The sequence below is a fragment of the Thamnophis elegans genome, chromosome 2 (assembly GCF_009769535.1).
Source record: "Thamnophis elegans isolate rThaEle1 chromosome 2, rThaEle1.pri, whole genome shotgun sequence".
NCBI classification, from domain to species: domain Eukaryota; kingdom Metazoa; phylum Chordata; class Lepidosauria; order Squamata; family Colubridae; genus Thamnophis; species Thamnophis elegans.
This window is the reverse complement of record NC_045542.1, coordinates 161,831,320-161,843,249: the sequence shown is the minus strand read 5'-3', so window position 1 is coordinate 161,843,249 and position 11,930 is coordinate 161,831,320. Positions and strand designations below refer to the sequence as shown.

At 43.7% G+C, this 11,930-nt stretch overlaps 1 pseudogene; it reads left to right on the top strand.

Moving 5' to 3' along the window:
- Positions 1–649: 649 nt before the first annotated feature.
- Positions 650–11,459, top strand: LOC116502789 (annotated as a pseudogene).
- Positions 11,460–11,930: the final 471 nt, after the last annotated feature.

The window sequence follows — 11,930 nt, the reverse complement described above, 5'->3', positions numbered from 1 at the left end:
GGACGGGGCAGGCGTTCCGGAAGTTACTTCTGGGTCCACCGGTCAAACCTCCTCACCAGATTGGTAAATTTCACCATCCAGTTCCACCGAGCTGGTGCGAACCAGTAGGAAACACCCCACCCCCCTTGAATGCTCATGCGTCCCTGGCCGTGGCATTGCCCTGAAAACCAGTTAGCCAGCGGCATACATGCCTGCATTTGCATGCTAGTGAAGCTGGGCTGGGGCAGCTGGCATGCCCGCAGCGAGGGCTCTGTGTGCCACCTGTGGCACGCGTGCCATAGTTTCGCCATCACGGCTATAGGCAGTTGTCGAGTTACAACTAAAACTGGGCTGCAATCTCACTTGTTGAGCAAAGTGGTCATTATGTGAGACATCACATGATTGCTTTGCTCAAGAACTGCAATTCCTCTCTCACTGTTGTGGTTGTTATTAACAATAGCAATAGCACTTTGACTTAGATACATAGTGCTTTACAGCACTCTCCGAGCAGTTTAAAAATGTCATCATCTGGCCCTCAGCGATTCTGTGATTCTCTGTGTTTCTCAAAATGAAATAATCTTATCTTCTTTTTTGTTCCACCAGCAGGAAAACAGCTGTGACCAAAGATTTACCTGAAAGGGAACTATGAACAGATAGTAGAAATTTAGCCCAAGGCAGCAGCCACCAGAAAGCATGGAGTGTGGGACTCTCTTGGATCCCCTATCAGACACAAGAAACAGTTCAAGAACACCCAAAAGAACCCATGAATGCCCCGAGTGTGGGGAATCCTTTGCCCGCAAGTCCCTCCTTTTGACCCACAGGAAGGTCCATGTGGGAAGTGGATCCAGTCAAGGATTGGAGGATGAGCAATCGCTCTCTGGTAAAAACTCCAAAGATCTCAGGAGCTGCCCAATACTAAAACCCTATAAATGTGAGGAATGTGACTTATGTTTTGGTCAAAAGTCAAACCTTTTTAGACATCAGAAAATCCACACTGGAGACAAACCTTATCAATGTCTGGAATGTGGGAAATTTTTCCGTGAAAAAGCCCATCTCAGAGACCATGAGATAATCCACACAGGGGAGAAACCTTACAAGTGTTGGCAATGTGGGAAAAGCTTTTCTCGGAACTCAAGTCTTTGGCTCCATGAGAAGATCCATGCAGGAATAAAGTCTTACAAGTGCTTTGAGTGTGGAAAATATATCTCCCAGAATTCATCTCTTTGGAGTCATGAGAAAACACACAGAGGGGAGAAAAACGAAAAGTGCCTCGAATGTGGAAAAGGTTTTACCTCGAAATCGAGCCTGAAGCGACATCAAAAACTTCACACGGGAGAGAGACCCTATGAATGCCCAGAATGTGAGAAACGATTTATGTATTCTCATGAACTTCAGAGACACCAGGTATGGCACAAAGGGGACCTACCGTATAAATGTGGGGAGTGTGGGAAAAGTTTTATTTCGCCAGGAGAGCTTCAAATTCATCAGAGAATCCACACGGGGGAGAAGCCATACAAGTGTGGGGAGTGTGGGAAATGCTTTTCCCAAAAACAAAACCTTGTAACACATCAGAGGTTTCACACGGGAGAGAAGCCCTACAGATGCGTAGACTGTGGGAAATGCTTTGCTCAAAGTGGAGTCCTTTGGAGACATCACAAAATCCACACAGGGGAGAAGCCACATCAATGCAACGACTGTGGAAGATTTTATCGTACCTCATCAGCTCTTAGAAGTCATGTGAAAACTCACACGGGGGAAAAAAACTACAAATGTTTGGACTGTGGGAGACAATTTGCTGAGTCATCTGCTCTTAGAGTTCACAGCCGAATCCATACAGGAGAGAAACCTCACAAATGCTCAGAATGTGATAAATGTTTTTCAAGGAAATATAGTCTTGTCAGGCATCAACAAACCCACACTTGAGAAAAACCATATAAATGTCTGGAGTATGAGAAATGTTTTGCCCAGCCTTCAGCCCTTCGCATGCACACCAGAAGTCACACAGGAGAGTGGCCTCACAAGTGTGCAGAGTGTGAGAAACCTTTTCACTGCAAATCAACATTAAAAATGCACCAGAAAGTCCATAACAGAGATAACCCCTTTAGTTGGGAACAATGTGGAAAACATTTTTTAAAAAAAATCACACGTTATAATTCACCAGGAACTAAATTATAAACGTGTGGTGACCATATATATATAAAATGTTTGGCAGAAGACAGGAAGTCTTTGGTTTATGAGCACAATTGGGAATGGATTTCCGGTCATTAGTTGTTACAGTCGTAAGTCAAGGCAGTCAGATATTTTTGTAATTTTTTTTCTAGCCCTTTGTTAATGAATAAGGAGAACTGAAGATTTAAAGGGGTGAAAATGGGGTGAAGGATGGAATGAAGATGCATCTGGTGATCCAATGTTGGCTGAGGATGAAGAGGGGAAGTTTCTTTTTCTTCCTACCTTTTTTGGAGTAATTTATTTTCTTTTTTTCCACATTGCGTTTTTCATATATTAATGCACACATACAGTATGTTCACAAACCTACTGTATTTAATTATATTAAGTGTCTTTGTCTGACCTGCAAATGTAGTCCTTAATAAAAATTATTCAAAATAATCAAGAAGACTCTTTTGAGAACACAGACTGGGTGGTCAGGTCAAAAGAGTCAAGATGGCCGTCCATTTGGTGCCATGCTCTGCAGTCAAAAGTCCTGCTGCTTTTTAGCTCTGTTGTGTGATGAGCATTGAAAAAGATACCATCTTGACTCCTTTGGCTCCTCCCTCCCTCGCTGGATATGTCCGACTACGAAATTGAATTAAAAGGAGTAGATTTGTGATTAGCTGTACAAAAAATGTCTTGGTGGTTCGGATGGACCCCCTGCTCTTAAGGGCAGATCGTAGGAGGCCCCCTATATGTGCCTGACACGCTCAGGATTAATAGGACCCCATTTCACTTAGGACGTATGGTGCACTTCGAGCCCCTTGACTTTTGCCAGTGTTGTAATGGTGCAACTCTACACTTGATGAAATTCATGAACCAAAAGAATCGGGCTCCCCCTTGTACACACAGGCACCCCAATATCCAATCCTCCACTTCCAACCCCACTTTGTCCCAGGACTGGGGGAAAAACAGCCTCCTACAGCTCTCCAGAAGACTATAAGTGTGGGGAGGCCCTGCAGGATCCCCCAGGAAAGGGCCTTCCACAGGGCAGGGCCTGCTGCAGAAAAGTCACACTTCCTGGGTCCCCCTAGATGGCAAATTGTAATGGTCAGGATCTGGGTTAATTATCACCTGTATAATGGTTTATTTCCCTTTCTTCAGCTGCTTTTCCTTCTGGAAGATTTTTATAAACACACTCCTCAAACACACGTTTCTACATGGACACTGATGCATGTCTACATACGTCCATATCCGTGTTTCTCAATCTTCACCATTTTAAACTCTCTGGATTTCAACTCCCAGAATCCCCCAGCCAGCATGAATTCTGGGAGCTGAAGTCCCCCCCCCCCCCCGCTTCAAAGATGACCATTCCCAACCAACACCCAGGACATCCAGTATGGCCTAGTGATTAAGGCCCTGCATTAGAAAGCCTGAGGCCATGGGTTCCAGTCCTGCCTTGGCCATGAAAGCCAGCTGGATGACCTTGGGCCAGTCTCTCTCAACCTAACACAGGGTTCTTGTGAGCCAAATAGGTGAAGGAAGATCTGTGGGATATCTTCCCTGTCTTTGAGTTATTGTAAAAATAATAAAGGCAGATATAAGTAACTAAAAATTAAATCATTTCTATTTGGCAGGGGCTTGGCAATATTTTCAGGCTTGTTTCCCTGTTGCCTTGTGTTGCCTCTTAAGGGGAAAAAGAATGAGATCTGAGCTTCTCCCCACAAACTCTCTTTCCTGTCTCGGGGTCTCTGGGGATTAGGAAACCAAGGAATGTGAGAAGACCCCTCCATGCTCAGAGACCTCCACCCAATTTTAATGTTCACGATGGGAGGCCATCTTTTAAACTCTGCCCCAGTTACTGCCACTTTAAATGGAGTTCCTAAAGAGAAAAACCTTAAAAAGGGCTTCTGTGTCAGGCTTAATACAAGGGCGCACAGAGACACAAATATACACAAACAATAACACACGCACACAGACGCGCCGGGGGAGGAGGGGCAGCCCTGCTTCCAACGTGCAGAGACGGGCACTCCTCCCATTGGCAGAGGGAACCTCGACACCAAAGCCCATTGGAGGAACAGAAGAAGTTTCGGTGCAAGGGGAGGGGCGGAGGGGGTAAGGAGATGGATAAGGGGCGGGGCTGCAGGGCGGGGGCGGAGCCCGAGAGGCGAGCGGAGACTCCTCCCCCTCCCCTCCCCCTGGCTGGATCTCCGCTTCCCTCCGCGTGTCCCGCTTTGCAGGAGGAGGATCGGCGCTGGATCCCTCGAGAGAGACTTCTGGGTCCCGCTCGATACAGGTGGGGCTGCTCTCCCTCCGGCCTCCAGGCCGCCCCTTCTCCCAGGAGATCTCTCCCCCGACCCCAGGAAGGGAGCTGCCGATCCCGCTCTTCGGCTCGCAGGGTTTTCCTGGGGGAGATCCAGCTCCGTCGTTGCCTGAAGGAAGCGGATCCCTCCCTCCCCTCCAGTGGGACAAAGCGTGCTCCGTCCCTCGGCTGGATCTGCCCCCTCCTCGCCCGTCCAAGGCTCCCCGAGGGGTGGATCCGGGAAGTAACTTTGGGGTAAGTTATTTTCAGAAGGTCTCTCTGTGGTCCGTCCGAGGTCTCTGAGCATCCCTATCCCACACGTGCAGTTGGAAAAACGGAGCTTTAAAACCTTTGTTGAGATTTGTAATGTGCTCTTAACACAGAGCGACCTCATGGCAATGGGTGTGAGGGAGAGTTTGGGAGAAAGAAAAAAGGCTCTAAATGAACTGAATTGAGTTCATGTTGTCTTAACCCACAAAAGATCCTTTTCCCCTGAGCTCAATTTAAAAGGGGAACAAACACATCTGCTAACTACAGCTAAAATAGCATTTGCCCAATACTGGAAACAAAATAATACCCCTCCCCACGGACGAATTAGTGATAAAAAAAGCTTTGGATTATGCAGAGATGGACAAATTAACACTGAAATTAAAAAAGAAAGAAGAGTCGGAATATTATGAAATTTGAAACAATTGGTACAAATGGCTGCAAAACAGGAATAAAATTAATTAAGCCAAAAAACAATATATATAAATATATATAGAACTGTGTATAAAGTGTGTAAATATAGAAGCGAAATATTATATACATGTACAGGTATTACATAACAATGTTGACGTAATGACAGTAAGGTGTTGTAGAAGGGAAAAAATAAAAAAAAATCTGCAAATTTAAAAGGGGAACAGATGAAATCCTTTGTTCTTATGCTAAAGTTGAATCTGCTTGGGGGAATCAGGAGAAATAATCCCGTATTTTCCTTCTTTTGCCCTGAAGGGGCTGTGATGTGGCCCTTCATGGTGGATGCTTTACATTACAAAGCAAAGGTTTTAAGGAGGTTTGGAGGCTGGTTGCCACCTGGTGCTCTCCTCTCCTCCCTGACTATTCCCTGAGGGACGGCCATGAGGGGGGGGGAGGAAGAATCCTTGTGGGTGGGGGGGAAATAAAGGCGGTATCTCTTCCTTGACGCTGCTTCAAGGTCAGCTTCAAGGTCAGCCGGCATCCCACTTAATAACAAACTGTCCTTGGACCCCTTGCCTGAACCTCTTTTTTGGGATGGGGGAATGGGAGGAGATTGGCTCTTTTCCCACCCGCCCTTCCCACTCCGTTCCTCTTCCTTTGAGTTTTCCTTCTCACAACTATGCATTGGTTCCTCTTGGGTTTCCATCTTGGTGGTTTCTTCCGTTTTATCTGAAGTCTTTGGAACCTAAGCATTTCTTTTTTATGGATCAGGTATCAGGATCAGAGGTTTTATTTTCTGAGATTTCGGACTGGAGGCCATCCTCGGAGAACTTCTCTCTAGCAGAGTATATCTTGTTGTGTGTGTGGTGTAGTTGTGTATGAGGATGGGCTCCAGCACGAGTCCAACTCCACCACGGTTGACCCTGGTGACCGACACAGATTGGGTCCTTCAACTTCATCCTGGGACACGTATATTCGCCTTCAATTGTGTTTTATCTTTGTTTTACAACACAGCAATGCAGTGAAAAGTTTTTGCCTTGACTTTTTGTTTCCGATAGGCAGTCCTCGAGTTAGGAATACAACTGGGCTGCAAACTCATTTCTTGAGAAAAGTGGTCATTACATGGGACATCACATTAACCGCTTTGCTCAAGAACTGCAATTCTGGCCTCACTGTTGCAGTTGTTATTAGCCAGGGATCCCCAAACTTTTTAAACAGGGGGCCAATTCACTGTCACTCAGACTATTGGGGGCCCAGACCGGCTGGGTGGGCGTGGTTAGCTGTTCCTGTGACTAGGTGGGTGTGGCCAATTTTCCACCCTCCCCCCCTCCCCCCATGAATCCCCCTCCCAGACCCCCTTCCGACTTCCCAGATCCCATTCCCGACATCGTTCCTTATCAAGCAAAGTCTGGAGTATATTGAAACCAGATAGATTAAAAGTTAAAAAATAATAAAAATAAAAAATAAAGGAAAAAAAAGAAAAAAAATAATTAAAAATTAACAGGGGGAAACCCCCCCCCCAGAAAAAAAATCAATAAACTCTCTACCTTAAACTCAGCTTCCCATCAGTGTTAACACTTAAACAATGTACATCATTCCTAATCTCAATTAATTTATTACTTGCAGGATTTCAAACTATGTTGAAACCAAGTGAGTTAATCAAATAAAATTCTACTCTAGCTAGGGACCTTGTCTCTTTATCTAAATATGTATCCATTTCCAAACCTTTAATATATCCCTTTTACTTCTTTCTCTATAAAGCAACTTAAACACCTCAAATATTTCTCTCGGTTTCTGTTTCAACTCCACTCATCCTGCCTCTACCTGTGTCCATATATATATTTTATTATCATCCGTACACCTCCCCTATTTGCTCCGCCTTCCTTCAAGCTCCCGAGTATATTCTTCCAAACTTATGTTCAAATAAATGTTACTATAAAAGTCAGCTTACTTTCTGGCTCAAAATAATCTCTAATTAATCCTTCACTACCCTCCCATCTGCGCCACCCTTCCCAACTCAATTCAACCTAAACCACAATCCAAAAGTGTCACAATCTCCGCCTTCCCCTCCCTAGAGAATAAAACATAAGCAGTTTATGTAAAAGTTCCAAATTGTCCATCAAGTCTTTTTTTTTTTTTTAAAGTCCCATACAATATAATTTCCGAGGTGATCAGCATCATTTCTTACAACCTTAATGTCTCTTGATCGGTATAGCGCTATGCCATTTTCTACAAAACATAGTCACAGAGTGTTGTTCAAGTTAAGATTAAGCAAATATTTTGAAAGCATAACTAAATCCTTGTTCTCCGCTCTACTGCCTTTCCGAAGGGGAAAAACGACAGCTCCCGCCTTGTAATTGTGTGATTGGTTAATTCTGTTGTACTTCTCCTTGTATTTGTCCAAGTCCGGGTAATTCAGGAAGTCCCGCCTTTAAGATCTTATGATAAAAATCTTGGGCTTCACAAGCTGAGTTGAGGCGATGTTTCTGATCGTTAAGTGTGACTGTAATACCAAATGGCGCTTCCCATCTGTACCGTATCTGATTATCTCTAAGTTCTTTAGTTAAAAAAGCATAGCCTCTCCTGGCTTTTAACATCTGGGGAGGCACCTCTTTGAAGACGATCAAATCCTGTCCATCAATTCGCAGCCTGTTGTTGTAGAACTCTTGCAGCATCGCGTTTCTGGACTCTTTTGTAGCGAAATATATAACCACATCTCTCGGAAGCTGTCTCTGTTTTGCTGTCCACGAATTATGGCGGTAAATTTTTTGGATCTGCCAATCAAAGTTGAGTCCCGGACCGCCCACCACACGACTGAACGCCTCAAAAAAGGTCTGCTTCAAATTCTCCTGTTCGTTTTCACGCAATCCCCTAACTCTTATTGCAAACGCAGTCTTTTTATAATTTGTCATAACAAGTTGTCTCTCTGCCATTTCAATTTCCTGTTGCAACTTTTCGATTTTAGATGTCAAATTAAAATTATCTTGTTCCAAAAGTTCCAATTTATCCTCCATTCCTGCAATGTAGTCTGTCATCACGGTTATCGCTTCGATGGTATCGTTCCTTGTTCGGGCAATCTTAGCATCCAATTGATCACATAGTTCCGAAATAAATTGCATTATTTCCTCTTTAAATTCTCTGAGAGTTTCAAAAAGAAATTCTTTCATTAACAAATCTCCAGTAGGGGGCGTAGAAGGCAAAGACTGTGGCTTTATCGCGATTACTTAGGATGCATTGTTAAGAAAACGTTTGGAATTTTTTGACTTGGGAGCCATTATAAAAAAAAACAAAAGCGAACAAACAAAGTCTCTGCACACCCTGATTTGCAATAAAATACTTTGAGTAAACTTTGGCAATTAGTAAAGAAAAGTTTTCAGAAAAACAGGGCTGATTAAATATATCAACTGCGAAGGTTATAAAATTGCCATTTTGAAAAACAGTTAAACAAAGGAGTTTTTGGTTAGATTGAAGCTGGTATTTAAATAATGATAAACAAAAAAGGATTTCAGGAATGGTCATTGCCCCGACCGATTTTAAATAGCTTAAATTTGTTCTGAGGGGGGAGGATGATCTGCCTCGGGCTGAAAAAAACAGCCGAGAAGATCTGGCTGGAGTAAAAGAAAAAAAGCTCAGCTTTGTGTTGAACCTCTTCTCCGTTCACAGCGAAAAACAAAAGGCTGTGAATTTCAAAGAGATTCTAACGACTGAGCTACTCCCTGCCCCTTTCTGCCTAAAAGGGGAGATATCTATAGATCTTTTAGATATACAGACTAGAACTCTGGGGGGAGCTCCATTGAGCCCCCGACGACGACAGGGTCCTCCCCCGGAAGTCTTACTAGACCATTTTTTAAATTGCTTAGGAGTCTAGTGGTCCACTTCAGGAAACTCAGTTTTACAATAATTCTTCTCAGCCCCAAAGAGCTTACAATCAACAAGTCAGTGTCTCTCTCCCTCCCTCCCTCTTTTAATCTCTTTATCTTAATATTTTCTAGGGGTAGGGGAGAAGAAAATGGGCCAATTTTTTGACTCCTGGGGCATTTGTGCAGACAATTGTTCGTATCCCACCGACCCCCGCCACAAGCATTCTTCAGGCCAAAAATGGGTAAAAACAAAGTTAAGTTCTGCACTTGGCTGAAGGTCAGCGGTGCGATATATTCCGGGCAGCCTCATAGTCCTGTGTGGGCCGAATTAATGGCTTTGGCTGGCCATATGCAGCCCGCGGCCCGTAGTTTGAGGACCGTTGTTATTAGCAATAGCAATGGCATTTCGACTTAGACACATAGTGCATTACAGCATTCTCTGAGCACTTTACAAATGACAGCATCTGGCTCTCAACAATTTTGTGATTTTCTGTGTTTCTCGAGAGCAAATAATGTTCTCATCTTCTTTTTTGTTCCGCCAGCAGGAAAACAGCTGTGACCAAAGGTTTACTTGAAAGGCAACTGTCAAGAGATAGTAGAAATTCAGCCCAAGGCAGTAGCCAAAGGGCAAGCATGAAGCGTGGGAAACTCTTGGATCCCCCACCAGACTCAAACAGCCCTCCAAGAACAGCCAAAAGAACCCATGAATGCTCAGAGTGTGGGGAATCCTTTGCTCGCAGGTCCCTCCTTTTGACCCACAGGAAAGTCCACGTGGGAAGTGGATCCAGTCAAAGTTTGGAGGGTGAGGAATCTTCCTTTGGGAAAAACTCCAAAAATCTAAAACCCTATAAATGTGAGGAATGTGACTTATGCTTTCAACAAAAGTCAAGGCTTCTTACGCATCAGAAAATCCACACTGGAGAGAAACCTTACCAATGTCTGGAATGTGGGAAATTTTTCCGTGGAAAAGCCCATCTCAGAATCCACGAGGAAATCCACTCAGCAGAGAAAACTTACAAGTGTTGGGAATGTGGGAAGAGTTTTTCTCAGAAGGCAGGTCTTTGGTCCCATAAGCAGACTCATGGGAAAAAGTCTTACAAATGCTTTGAGTGTGGAAAATGTTTCAACCAGAGTGCAGGTCTTCGGAGTCATGTGAAAATACACATAGGGGAGAAAAATGAAAAGTGCCTCGAATGTGGGAAGTGCTTTACTCTGAAAGGAAACCTGGTGCGACATCAGAGAATTCACACTGGAGAGAAACCCTTTGAATGCCCAGAATGTGGGAAACAATTTATGCTTTCTGCTAACCTTAAGAAACACCAGATGCGTCACAAAGGAGAGAAACCCTATGAATGTGGGGGGTGTGGGAAATGTTTTGTTACACAAAGTGAGCTTCAGATTCATGAACGAATCCACACAGGGGAGAAGCCATACACGTGTGCGGAGTGTGGGAAATGCTTCTCCCATAAAGGAAACCTTGGAAAGCATCAGAGAGTCCACACGGGAGAGAAGCCATACAGCTGCCTAGAATGTGGAAAATCTTTTCCTTATCAGAATGGACTTTGGACACATCATAAAACCCACACAGGGGAGAAACCATATCAGTGTAACGAATGTGGAAAACTTTATAATAGCAAATCAAACCTTAGAGTGCATATAAAAATTCACACAGGGGAAAAAAACTACAAATGTTTGGACTGTGGGAAAGCGTTTGCTCAGTCATCTTCCCTTAGAAGTCACAGCCGAATGCATACAGGAGAAAAGCCCCATAAATGCTCAGCGTGTGATAAAAGTTTTTCACAGAAAGATTCTCTTGTGATGCATCAGCGAATCCACACTGGATAGAAACCATATAAATGTTTGGATGGTGGTGAATGTTTTGCCCAACCTTCAGCCCTCCACATCCACACCCGAAATCACACAGGAGAGTAGCCACACAAGGGTGCAGAGCGTGAGAAACCTCTTCATTGCAAACCAACGTTCAAAATGCATCAGAAAGTGCATACCAGAGATAAACCGATTTAGTTATGAACAATGTGAAAACGTGGTTTTTTTCCCAATGTCACATCTTATAAGTCACCAAAAACATCACACAGTGACAGGAGGGAAATCCTAAAAAATGTTGGTTGGGCAAAATATTGTTTTTTTCTATTGAAGCAACCTCAAACTCCATCAGAGAATACACAATAAGGCAAAAGGACGTAACAGGTAGCTAACCTTTGGGGCAGATTAGCAAACCAGCTGATTCCACCCCTGGCTGGCCCCTCCCCTCCCCTTGTCCTAATGCCCGCAGCCTTGCTGCTCTTCACCCGCTGGCCTCCCTCACCTTGCATTTGTGCTCGTCCTCACGCCCACCACTCAGCTCTTCGCCCATATTCCTCGCCTGTCTTGGCTCCTCGGCCAGACGGGTGTTTAGCCCAAGAAAATGCTGGCCACTATTTCCTAGACATTTCAAGCAAATGATTGCAACGGATGAAAAGTAATCAAGGAGAGAGGCAACCTAGAACTAAGGAGAAATTTCCTGACGCTTAGAATAATTAAGTTGTAACAGTCAAAACACCTAAGTATTTTTCTTAATTCTTACTGGGCCTTTATTGATCAATGAGGAGAATGACGATTTAGACAGGAGAAAATGGAGCGAGGGATGGAAGGAAGATGCATCTGGTAGCTTATTTAGAGATAAAATGTTGATGTTGAATCTGCTGGCTGAGGATGAAGAGGGAAAGTTTATTTTTCTTACTGTCTATTTTGGTAGTTTTTGTTTTTGCTTTTTTCACATTGTCTTTCATACAATATACAAACGCACAATATATTCACAGATATACTGTACATATTGTATTGAGTTTCTTTCTTTGATCTCTGAATATAATCCTTAATAAAAGTAAATCCTTAATAAAAACGAAATTCATTTTTTTCTCATTAAATCTACACTCAGTGCCCCATTATCCCATCTTATTTTGGAG